Here is a 12,280-nt window from a genome sequence, read left to right as displayed (position 1 = left end):
CGTGTGATATCAGAAATTTCAAGGATCTATCGGAAGTTCTTGAAAAAGTGAGTAATTTTTCAGAACTGATAAAATTGTCATAAATTTATACTAGAAATTTTAAAATCTCTCGTGTGATACCAGAAATTTTGAGGATCTATTGGAAATTCTTAAAAAATTGAGTAATTTACTAGAAATTATAAAGTTGCTGGAAGTTTATACCAGAAATTTTCGGAAATTTCGGAAGTTATTACTGGAATTATGAAATTTTCAGAATTTTTTACCAGTAATTTTAAAAATTTAGGATTTCCTTAAATTTATTTGTATTAGAAATTTCTGGTAGTTCAATTTTATTTTTTTTTGAAAATTTTCAGAAATTTTGGTAATGCTTAGATACTTGAACATCGATCTTCATTTACTGATTTTTGTCATTATATCATTTTTGTAAATCTGTTTGGAAATTACTTTTTGGAGAGTTTTACACGTGTCGTAGAGAAAAACATCTAATCGAATTAGAGATCTGATTGTGGAAATTCATAGAAATAATATAGGTTATATTTTAACAATTTATCTAACATATTCAAATCCTTTCTTTAATATAGATTTTATTTTCTTCTAAGTTCGTTTGGGAATTAGTTTTTGGAGGATTTTACACGTGTCGTAGAGAAAAACATCTAATCGAATTAGAGATCTGATTGTGGAAATTCGTAGAAATAATATAGGTTATATTTTAACAATTTATCTAACATATTCAAATCCTTTCTTTAATATAAATTTTAGTTTCTTCTAAGTCCTTTTGGGAATTAGATTTTGGAGGGTTTTACACATGTCGTAAAGAAAAACATTTAATCGAATTAGAGATCCGATTGTGGAAATTCGTAGAAATAATATAGGTTATATTTTAACAATTTATCTAACATATTCAAATCCTTTCTTTAATATAAATTTTAGTTTTTTCTAAGTCCGTTTGGGAATTACTTTTTGGAGGGTTTTACACGTGTCGTAGAGAAAAACAACTAATCGAATTAGAGATTTGATTGAGGAAATTTGTAGAAATAATATAAGATATATTTTAACAATTTATCTAACATATTCAAATCCTTTCTTAATATAAATATCAGTTTCTTCTAAGTCCGTTTGGGAATTAGTTTTTGGAGGGTTTTACACATGTCGTAGAGAAAAACATCTAATCGAATAAGAGATTTGATTGTGGAAATTCGTAGAAATAATATAGGTTATATTTTAACAATTTATCTAACATATTCAAATCATTTCTTTAATATAAATCTTAGTTTCTTCTAAGTCCGTTTGAGAATTAGGTTTTGGAGGGTTTTACATGTGTCGTAGAAAAAAACATCTAATATATCAAATTAAAGATCTGATTGTGGAAATTCGTAGAAATAATATAGGTTATATTTTAACAATTTATCTAACATATTCAAATCCTTTCTTTAATATAAATTTTAGTTTCTTCTAAGTCCGTTTGGGAATTAGTTTTTGGAGGGTTTTACACGTGTTATAGAGAAAAACATCTAATCGAATTAGAGATCTGATTGTGGAAATTCTTAGAATTCAAAAATCAATTCTGACAAATAGAATCACTGTTCTATTTGGGAACTAGAATTGTTGATGTAAATTTTTGACGCGGTGATACAAACTGCTCTGATGCGATTGCGCATAGTAGACCTACAAGATTAGCAAGGCCGGTCCAAACAATTTGAAGCCCCCGTTCTATATTAAAATTAAGCCTTTAATAAATAAAAACACAACAAATTAACAAAAAATCACATTTCATTTAAAATTGTAAATCAAATTAAATATATCAAAAAAAAAATGATATAGATGTATTATATAAAAATTTGACTAATTGAAGTTTAGATCTTTTACATTTTTTTACTCTTATCTTTTTTCATTTATAGAAAAATTCATACCATTTAATAAAATGAAATAATTCTTTGAAATTTTTGATAATATTAATAAGGAAGTGTTCTATTTAACCAACAATGAGAAATTACAAATTTCCAAGGTCTTATAACTATTATTTCAAATTTATTAATGCTCAATTTACAATAATAAAATATAAATCATTTTAAATTAACATTTTAAAAAGTTTTTTACATCTATAAAAGATAATATTGAAGAAAAAAAGGACTAATTTAATTGCAGCATTAAATTTAAAAAAAAATAAAATACATATGTGTGTTTTAAATGCAACATTAAGTGTTTTTATTAAGTGTTAGAAACTAGAGCATGTAACATTATACTGGCGTTTCTTTTTTTTTTGACAGAATACTGGCGTTTCTTTAAAGACATAAAATGTAAAAACTCTAGAATCAAACACAGGTTCTACTATATCATCCACACTTTTCCAACCGCTCAGCTGACATATACATGTCATCTTATATGGAACTAAATATATAAAATATTTATTTTTGTATTTATATTAAGCCTATTTAACAAATTTGAGACCCTTTAAAGTGGGAGACCCCGGTAGCACTAGTCCAACACTTAAATCAATTTGTGAATAAAGAAGATAAAGTGCATTATGAATCAAATTGTACTATTTTTATGCAATGATATTTATGCAATAGGCGATATTAGACCTACACCATATTGGATCTATGACTGCTTCATATTGGATCTATGGCTGCTTCATAACACATAAATATACATTATTAAAAATTAAAATATGAACAATATTACATAATTTTTTTTTTAAAAGTAAAATATTTCAAAATAGTATTTATAAAAGAATATCCAAAATAGTTTCAATTTTATATTAGTTTATTAAAATTTTAATATCTAAAAAAGTTACAATAGAAAGATAAAATACTTTAAATAAAATTTTATTCGATGATTTTTAAAATAAAATCTTTAAAAAATGTTTTTAATAAAAAAAATATATAAAATTATCAAAATTATTATTAAAAAAGTTGACACAAACATATCCTTAATTATGCCATCCGACAAATTCATTGATGGTTAAATAACTAAGAGCTCGTTTGACCCAACTTTTTTAAGTCTTAAAAGTTACTTTAAAGTTAAAGTTAAAAATAAGAGCTTTTAAAATAAAGTTAAAGTTGTTTGGTTATGATTATTTTTTAAAGTTATTTTAATTTAAAAGTTGTTATATATATATATATATATATATATATATATATATATATATATATATATATATATATATATATATATATATATATATATATATAATGCGTATTATTTAATTGTTATATTAACATCTATAAGTTAGTGTATAGTAGAAGAAATTCATAATATTATTATTGAAAATCATTATACAATAAAACTACAAAAATGATCACATGTTATATAAAACGATGATGTAAAACGAATAAAAAGTTGGACAATACTAATATCTACAAAAATGATGATGTAAACACAAGAAGAAAAAAAGAATAAATAAAACATAACTCTAGATGTTATAAACCGTAGAAAAAATTGAAAAATTTTCGTCTACTACATTAGCGCCATTTTTTTTTAATGAAAAGTGCTTTCGTTGGGATTCGAACCGCGACCACATGTTTTAAGCTCCAAAAAAGTTGGTTTCAACGCCTGTTTTACAAGCTCCTTTTATTCAATTTTTTGTCTTTAGAAAAAAGCTACTTTTTTTCATAAGAGCTTTATGAAAAATGTGTCTGGCCCTCCATCTCCTTATAAGGAGAAGAAAAGTAGATAAAAAGTTGGGCCAAACGAGCTCTAAATATCTTGACTGAATTATTCAGCAGTTTAAATTTTAAAACACCACATTTAATAATAGGAAAATGAATTAAAAAAAAAAAAACTAATTGGTTGCTAGAGTTTATCCTATAAATTTTCCTGTAAAGTAGCGTCAGCTTTAAAATAGCATTAAGGTTGATAAAATTATTTAATTTAAAAAAAACATCTTAAAAATGATTTTAATATAAGTTGTTTAAGTTTAAATTATTTTCAACACGTGTATAATCTATAAGTATATCTATAAAAACCACCCGTGAGAAATATATGCAAAGGTGAGACAGTAGAAACTTTAGCAATCTATATATAAAGAGGAGTTTAACTCTAGCATTAGTAAACACAACAAGTTAGTAGCCTCTTTCTTGCTTTCCCTCTACGACGCTTTAATTGTGGTGGAATTTTTTGAAGATGGATTTTGTGAAGAAGTGTGAGAGAGTATTGAGAAGCAGCAAGAGCATGCATGCAGAGGAAAGTTGCAGCGGAAGCTATTACAAATTATGTTCAGAGACAAGGCACAAAAAGCAAAAAGACAGTCATAAGAAACCACCACATGGTTGTGTTTGTGTCTATGTTGGAGATGAGAGACAGAGATTCATAATCAAGATCAACATATTCAATCACCCTTTGTTCAAACAATTTTTAGAAGATGTTGAGAATGAATATGGATATGGAAAAGATGGTCCTCTTTGGCTTCCTTGCAACCTTGACATGTTTTGTAAAACACTTGTGGAGATACAAACTTCTTTTCGAAAGAGTGATAATATATCATAAATCAAATACCAAATGTTCAGTGTCTTGTCATTGTAACAGCTTGAGTTGTGTTGCCAATTACCAGCTTTTGGTATAATTAAGTTGTACATATGTAAACAGTTTCTTATTTTTTTTTTAATGATATATCTATTTCTTTTCAATTTAATGATACATGTTTATTTAAATTTTTAAGATATGTGTTTCTTTTAAGTTTTTTGGAGTTTGTTAAGCTCATTGTCACTTCATATTGCTGCTTTACCGGAGAGTTTATAGATGATAATTCTCTAACACCTAATTTAATTTTTTTTTTAAAAATAAAATAGAATTCCCTTATATCATTAGATATTGAACTTGTTTGCTACTTAAAATCGTTTATAAAATATTATAAGTTTTTTTTTTATATTTGTTTTTTTTTAAATAAAAAGATTAATTTTAACATTCTATAATATTTTAAATTATAAGATGTCAAAATAAAAAGTATATTATATTTTAAAATTTTAAAAAAATATCACATGTTTTTCAAAATATAAACGCTACTTTCCAAAAATTACTCTTTCAAAACTCTTCAAAAATCAACTTTTAAACAGGCCCAATAAAATTGTATTATGAATAAAATTAAACATAAAAAAACAACTCCATCTAAATTTCTCCATTATTTTCATCCAATCACTCCTTTTTTTTTAAATCCTCTTACCTTTTCTTTTCCTAACTTCTAAACAAAGTTTAAAAGTACTAGGAAAAAAACAATAATAATAAAAATGACAAAATTTACTAGTTGTTTTATTATGTGTAAAAAAAAATGTAAAAATGACATCTAAAAAGAAACTAAAAGAGTGTTGAATTTACTAGGAAACAAATGAACGTAATAACTTGGTAAATAAAGTCATTATGGGATCTTCTGCTAGTTGGGTGGTGAAATCCATAGCGGGCCTAAACAAATTTTAAACAGTACACTCTATTAGAGTGCCTTTTTATTACAACCTCAAAATTTGAGAATTTAACTCGCTACTCTCAAATTGTATCGGACACTCCCCAAATTCAACCAAAAAGATTATATAGTTTTTGCGAAATTTTTTACCATTTTTAAAATTCATTCAAACCAAACAAATTTTTTAAAATCTCTCGTGCGATATCAGAAATTTCAAGGATCTATCGGAAGTTCTTGAAAAAGTGAGTAATTTATCAGAAATGATAAAATTGTCATAAATTTATACTATAAATTTTAAAATCTCTCGTGTGATACCAGAAATTTTGAGGATCTATCGGAAATTCTTAAAAAATTGAGTAATTTACTAGAAATTATAAAGTTGCCGGAAGTTTATACCAGAAATTTTCGGAAATTTTTTACCAGTAATTTTAAAATTTTAGGATTTTCTTAAATTTATTTGTATCAGAAATTTCTGGTAGTTCAATTTTTTTTTTTTTTGAAAATTTTCAGAAATTTTGGTAATGCTTAGATACTTGAACATCGACCTTCATTTACTGATTTTTGTCATTATATCATTTTTGTAAATCTGTTTGGAAATTACTTTTTGGAGAGTTTTACACGTGTCGTAGAGAAAAACATCTAATCGAATTAGAGATCTAATTGTGGAAATTCATAGAAATAATATAGGTTATATTTTAACAATTTATCTAACATATTCAAATCCTTTCTTTAATATAGATTTTATTTTCTTCTAAGTTCGTTTGGGAATTAGTTTTTGGAGGATTTTACACGTGTCGTAGAGAAAAACATCTAATCAAATTAGAGATCTGATTGTGGAAATTCGTAGAAATAATATAGGTTATATTTTAACAATTTATCTAACATATTCAAATCCTTTCTTTAATATAAATTTTAGTTTCTTCTAAGTCCTTTTGGGAATTAGTTTTTGGAGGGTTTTACACGTGTCGTAAAGAAAAACATTTAATCGAATTAGAGATCAGATTGTGGAAATTCGTAGAAATAATATAGGTTATATTTTAACAATTTATCTAACATATTCAAATCCTTTCTTTAATATAAATTTTAGTTTTTTCTAAGTCCGTTTGGGAATTACTTTTTGGAGGGTTTTACACGTGTCGTAGAGAAAAACAACTAATCGAATTAGAGATTTGATTGAGGAAATTTGTAGAAATAATATAAGATATATTTTAACAATTTATCTAACATATTCAAATCCTTTCTTTAATATAAATATTAGTTTCTTCTAAGTCCGTTCGGGAATTAGTTTTTGGAGGGTTTTACACATGTCGTAGAGAAAAACATCTAATCGAATAAGAGATTTGATTGTGGAAATTCGTAGAAATAATATAGGTTATATTTTAACAATTTATCTAACATATTCAAATCATTTCTTTAATATAAATTTTAGTTTCTTCTAAGTCCGTTTGAGAATTAGTTTTTGGAGGGTTTTACATGTGTCGTAGAAAAAAACATCTAATATATCGAATTAAAGATCTGATTGTGGAAATTCGTAGAAATAATATAGGTTATATTTTAACAATTTATCTAACATATTCAAATCATTTCTTTAATGTAAATTTTAGTTTCTTCTAAGTCCGTTTGGGAATTAGTTTTTGGAGGGTTTTACACGTGTTATAGAGAAAAATATCCAATCGAATTAGAGATCTGATTGTGGAAATTCTTAGAAATCAAAAATCAATTCCGACAAATAGAATCACTGTTCTATTTGGGAACTAGAATTGTTGATGTAAATTTTTGACGCGGTGATACAAACTGCTCTGATGCGATTGCGCATAGTAGACCTACAAGATTAGCAAGGCCGATCCAAACAATTTGAAGCCCCCGTTCTATATTAAAATTAAGCCTTTAATAAATAAAAACACAACAAATTAACAAAAAATCACATTTCATTTAAAATTGTAAATCAAATTAAATATATCAAAATAAAAATGATATAGATGTATTATATAAAAATTTGACTAATTGAAGTTTAGATCTTTTACATTTTTTTACTCTTATCTTTTTTCATTTATAGAAAAATTCATACCATTTAATAAAATGAAATAATTCTTTGAAATTTTTGATAATATTAATAAGGAAGTGTTCTATTTAACCAACAATGAGAAATTACAAATTTCCAAGGTCTTATAACTATTATTTCAAATTTCCTTTATCTTGTACTAACGCTTTTTAGCGTCTCTTTGTAAGGGTTGCACCCCTAGTGCGAGCTTTATAATGAATTGCTTATTAAAAAAAAAATTTATTAATGCTCAATTTACAATAATAAAATATAAATCATTTTAAATTAACATTTTAAAAAGTTTTTTACATCTATAAAAGATAATATTGAAGAAAAAAAGGACTAATTTAATTGCAGCATTAAATTTAAAAAATAAAATAAAATACATATGTGTGTTTTAAATGCAACATTAAGTGTTTTTATTAAGTGTTAGAAACTAGAGCATGTAACATTATACTGGCGTTTCTTTAAAGACATAAAATGTAAAAACTCTAGAATCAAACACAGGTTCTACTATATCATCCACACTTTTCCAACCGCTCAGCTGACATATACATGTCATCTTATATGGAACTAAATATATAAAATATTTATTTTTGTATTTATATTAAGCCTATTTAACAAATTTGACACCCTTTAAAGTGGGAGACCCTGGTAGCACTACTCCAACACTTAAATCAATTTGTGAATAAAGAAGATAAAGTGCATTATGAATCAAATTGTACTATTTTTATGCAATGATATTTATGCAATAGGCGAATATTAGACCTACACCATATTGGATCTATGACTGCTTCATATTGGATCTATGGCTGCTTCATAACACATAAATATACATTATTAAAAATTAAAATATGATCAATATTACATAATTTTTTTTTTTAAAAGTAAAATATTTCAAAATAGTATTTATAAAAGAATATCCAAAATAGTTTCAATTTTATATTAGTTTATTAAAATTTTAATATCTAAAAAAGTTACAATAGAAAGATAAAATACTTTAAATAAAATTTTATTCGATGATTTTTAAAATAAAATCTTTAAAAAATGTTTTTAATAAAAAAATATATAAAATTATCAAAATTATTATTAAAAAAGTTGACACAAACAAATCCTTAATTATGCCATCCGACAAATTCATTGATGGTTAAATAACTAAATATCTTGACTGAATTTTTCAGCAGTTTAAATTTTAAAACACCACATTTAATAATCGGAAAATGAATTTAAAAAAAAAAAACTAATTGGTTGCTAGAGTTTATCCTATAAACTCTCCTGTAAAGTAGTGTCAGCTTTAAAATAGCATTAAGGATGATAAAATTATTTAATTTAAAGAAAAAATCTTAAAAATGATTTTAATATAAGTTGTTTAAGTTTAAATTATTTTCAACACGTGTATATCTATAAGTATATCTATAAAAACCACCCGTGAGAAATATATGCAAAGGTGAGACAGTCGAAACTTTAGCAATCTATATATAAAGAGGAGTTTAACTCTAGCATTAGTAAACACAACAAGTTAGTAGCCTTTCTTGCTTTCCTCTACGACGCTTTAATTGTGGTGCATATTTTTTGAGATGGATTTTGTGAAGAAGTGTGAGAGAGTATTCAGAATCAGCAAGAGCATGCATGCAGAGGAAAGTTGCAGCGGAAGCTATTACAGATTATCTTCAGAGACAAGGCACAAAAAGCAAAAAGACAGTCATAAGAAACCGCCACATGGTTGTGTTTGTGTCTATGTTGGAGATGAGAGACAGAGATTCATAATCAAGATCACCATATTCAATCACCCTTTGTTCAAACAATTTTTAGAAGATGTTGAGAATGAATATGGATATGGAAAAGATGGTCCTCTTTGGCTTCCTTGCAACGTTGACATGTTTTGTAAAACACTTGTAGAGATACAAAGTTCTTTTCGAAAGAGTGAGAATTTTCCATAAATCAAATACCAAATGTTCAGTGTCAATTATCAGCTTTTAATGTAATTAAGTTGGACATATGTAAACAGATTCTTGTTTTTTTAATGATATATCTATTTGTTTTCATTTTTATGATACTTGTTTATTTAATTTTTTATGATACTCCTATGTGTTACTTTTAAGTTTTTCGGAGTTTGTTAAACTCATTGTCACTTCATATTGCTGCTTTATCTGAGATTTATAGATATAATTCTCAAACACCTAATTTAATTTTTTATTTTTATTTTAAATAAAATAGAATTCCCCTATATCAATAAATATTAGAGAAAAAGGGATATGCACTGACAGTATAAAATATTTTTACACTGTCAACCAATCACAACCATGCATCCAATTAAAACACAATTTTAATTTTAAAAAATTAATATGACATGGCAAGTGTAAGGATTTTGATTGGATGTATGTGTAAAGTTTGTTTACACTGTCAGTGCACTACCTTTAGACTCTAAATATTAATCTTGTTTGTTATACCTTAAAATTATTTTTAAAATATTATAAGTTTTTTTTATATATATTTTTTTAAAATAAAAAGATTAATTTTGACATCTTATAATATTTTAAATTATAAGATGTCAATATTAAAAAGTATATTACTTTTTAAAATTTTAAAAACATCACATATTTTTTAAGATATAAACGTTATTTTTCAAAGGATAAAACTTAGGTAAAATTTTTCATTTGAGGTTCTTACTATTTTTCAATGAAAATATGACAAATGTACTTAAATATCATTAGTGAGTGAAAATAGAAGAAATTTACATAAGTGTAAGAGAAAATTATACACTTTTAACAGACCCAATAATATTGTATTATGAATAAAATTAAACCTAAAAAAAACAACTCCATTTAAATTTCTCGATTATTTTCATCCAATCATTCCTTTTTTTAAAATCCTCTTACCTCTTATTTTCCGAACTTCTTGACAGAGTCTAAAAGTACTAGAAAAAAAACAATAATAATAAAAAGTGAAGACTCCGATACCCTTATATTTGGTTGGGTATTTGTACATTCTTTCAATCAAACGAAGATATTCAATGCCACATCATTTTTTAATATTATTTAATTTTTTTAAAATTAAAATCTTAAATCAATTAACATTAAGAGTACCGGTACCTAACTAAAGCTACTAAAGAATTTACCATAATAAAAATGACAAAATTTATTAGCTGTTTTATTATGAGTAAAAGAAAATGTAAAAATGACATCTAAAAATAAACTAAAATTCTAAAAAAGTGTAGAATTTACTAGGAACAAATGAACGTAATAACTTGGTAAATAAAGTCATTATGGGATCTTCTGCTAGTTGGGTGGTGAAATCCATAGCGGACCGAAACAAATTTAAACAGTACACTGTATTAGAGTGCCTTTTTATACCAACCTCAAATTTTGAGAATTTAATTTGCTACTCCCAAATTGTATCTTACACTCCCTAAATTCAACTAAAATATCATAATATTTTTGCGAAATTTTCTACCATTTTCAAAATTCATTCAAACCAAACGAAAATTTTAAAATCTCTCGTGCGATATCAGAAATTTAGAGGATTTATCGGAAGTTCTTGAAAAAGTGAGTAATTTACCATAAATGATAAAATTGTCACAAATTTATACTAGAAATTTCAAAATCTCTCTGATGATACCATGAATTTCTAGGATCTATCGGAAATTCTTGAAAAAGGAGTAATTTACCAGAAATTATAAAGTTGCCGGAAGTTTATACCAGAAATTTTTGGAAATGTCAAAAGTTTTTACTAGAAATTATGAAATTTTCGGAATTTTTTACCAGCAATTTTGCAAATTCCGGATTTTTGTGAATCCATTTGTGTCGGAAATTTTAGAATTTCGGGTAGTTCATTTTTTTTTTGAAAATTTCCAAAAATTTCATAATTTTCGGTAATGCTTAGATACTTGGAAATAGACCTTCGTTTACTGATTTTTGTCATTTTATCATTTGCAGTGAGGACCAGTTACCGGCTGGACGAGTAGCTCCAACCGGTTCTCAAGAAAAATGATTGGTTGAGTAGTCCCAAGCTCAATTTCGCACACCACGATGCGTAGCAGTTAGAGTTGATGTTGAGCATGTTGTTGATGAGGTACCTGTTGCTAATGAGGTATCTGTTGTTGATGAGGTACCTGTTGTTGATGCGGTACCTGTTGGCGTTGAGGTGGTCGTTTCAAATGTGGTACCTTTTACAAAAGATTGTCAATTACAGATGTGGAGGTTGCTGATGAAATGATGCCTCCCAAAGATCCTATTGCTAATGATGATACTCTTACTATTGATGATACAGACGTTACGATTTGTGCTTCTACATAGTCATTTGTTCACACTGATGAATCGTTCCCGAGAGGACCTAATGATCGATCAGTGTTCACGGAGTATGCTGACCATGTGGCATATAGATTATGGCACAGAGAGGTATATATATATATATAATATGTTTAACTTCATTTTATTTATTATTATTGTATGATGTGTTGAAAGTTCTATGATAGTTTCTTAACTTTTATTTTATTACAGGACCGTCTGGCGTTGAAGGTGACATCCCACAATTCAAAGATGAAGAACTTCCCACGTCGTTCAATGCCTCAATAGGTTAGGGGTATTATTGTTGATTTTGGTCTCGTAGAGTTTGTTGACTGTGCACTAACCATTCTTGACGCTTCACTTCTGACTGGTTTTGTTTAGTGATGGCACAAGGAGATATCTTTCTTTCATCTTCCATTTGGGGAGATGACTATCACTTTGAATGGGGAGGAGATCTCCTCCTTGTTCCATCTCCTAATCATTGATAGATTCTTTATTGCTCATGTTATTAACTAGACTACAACATGTATGACGATTGTTCAGGATTTGAGAGTCATTAAG

The sequence above is a fragment of the Vicia villosa genome, linkage group LG5 (assembly GCF_029867415.1).
Source record: "Vicia villosa cultivar HV-30 ecotype Madison, WI linkage group LG5, Vvil1.0, whole genome shotgun sequence".
NCBI classification, from domain to species: Eukaryota; Viridiplantae; Streptophyta; class Magnoliopsida; order Fabales; family Fabaceae; genus Vicia; species Vicia villosa.
The sequence above is the reverse complement of the archived record's forward strand: the minus strand, read 5'-3'. Positions refer to the sequence as shown.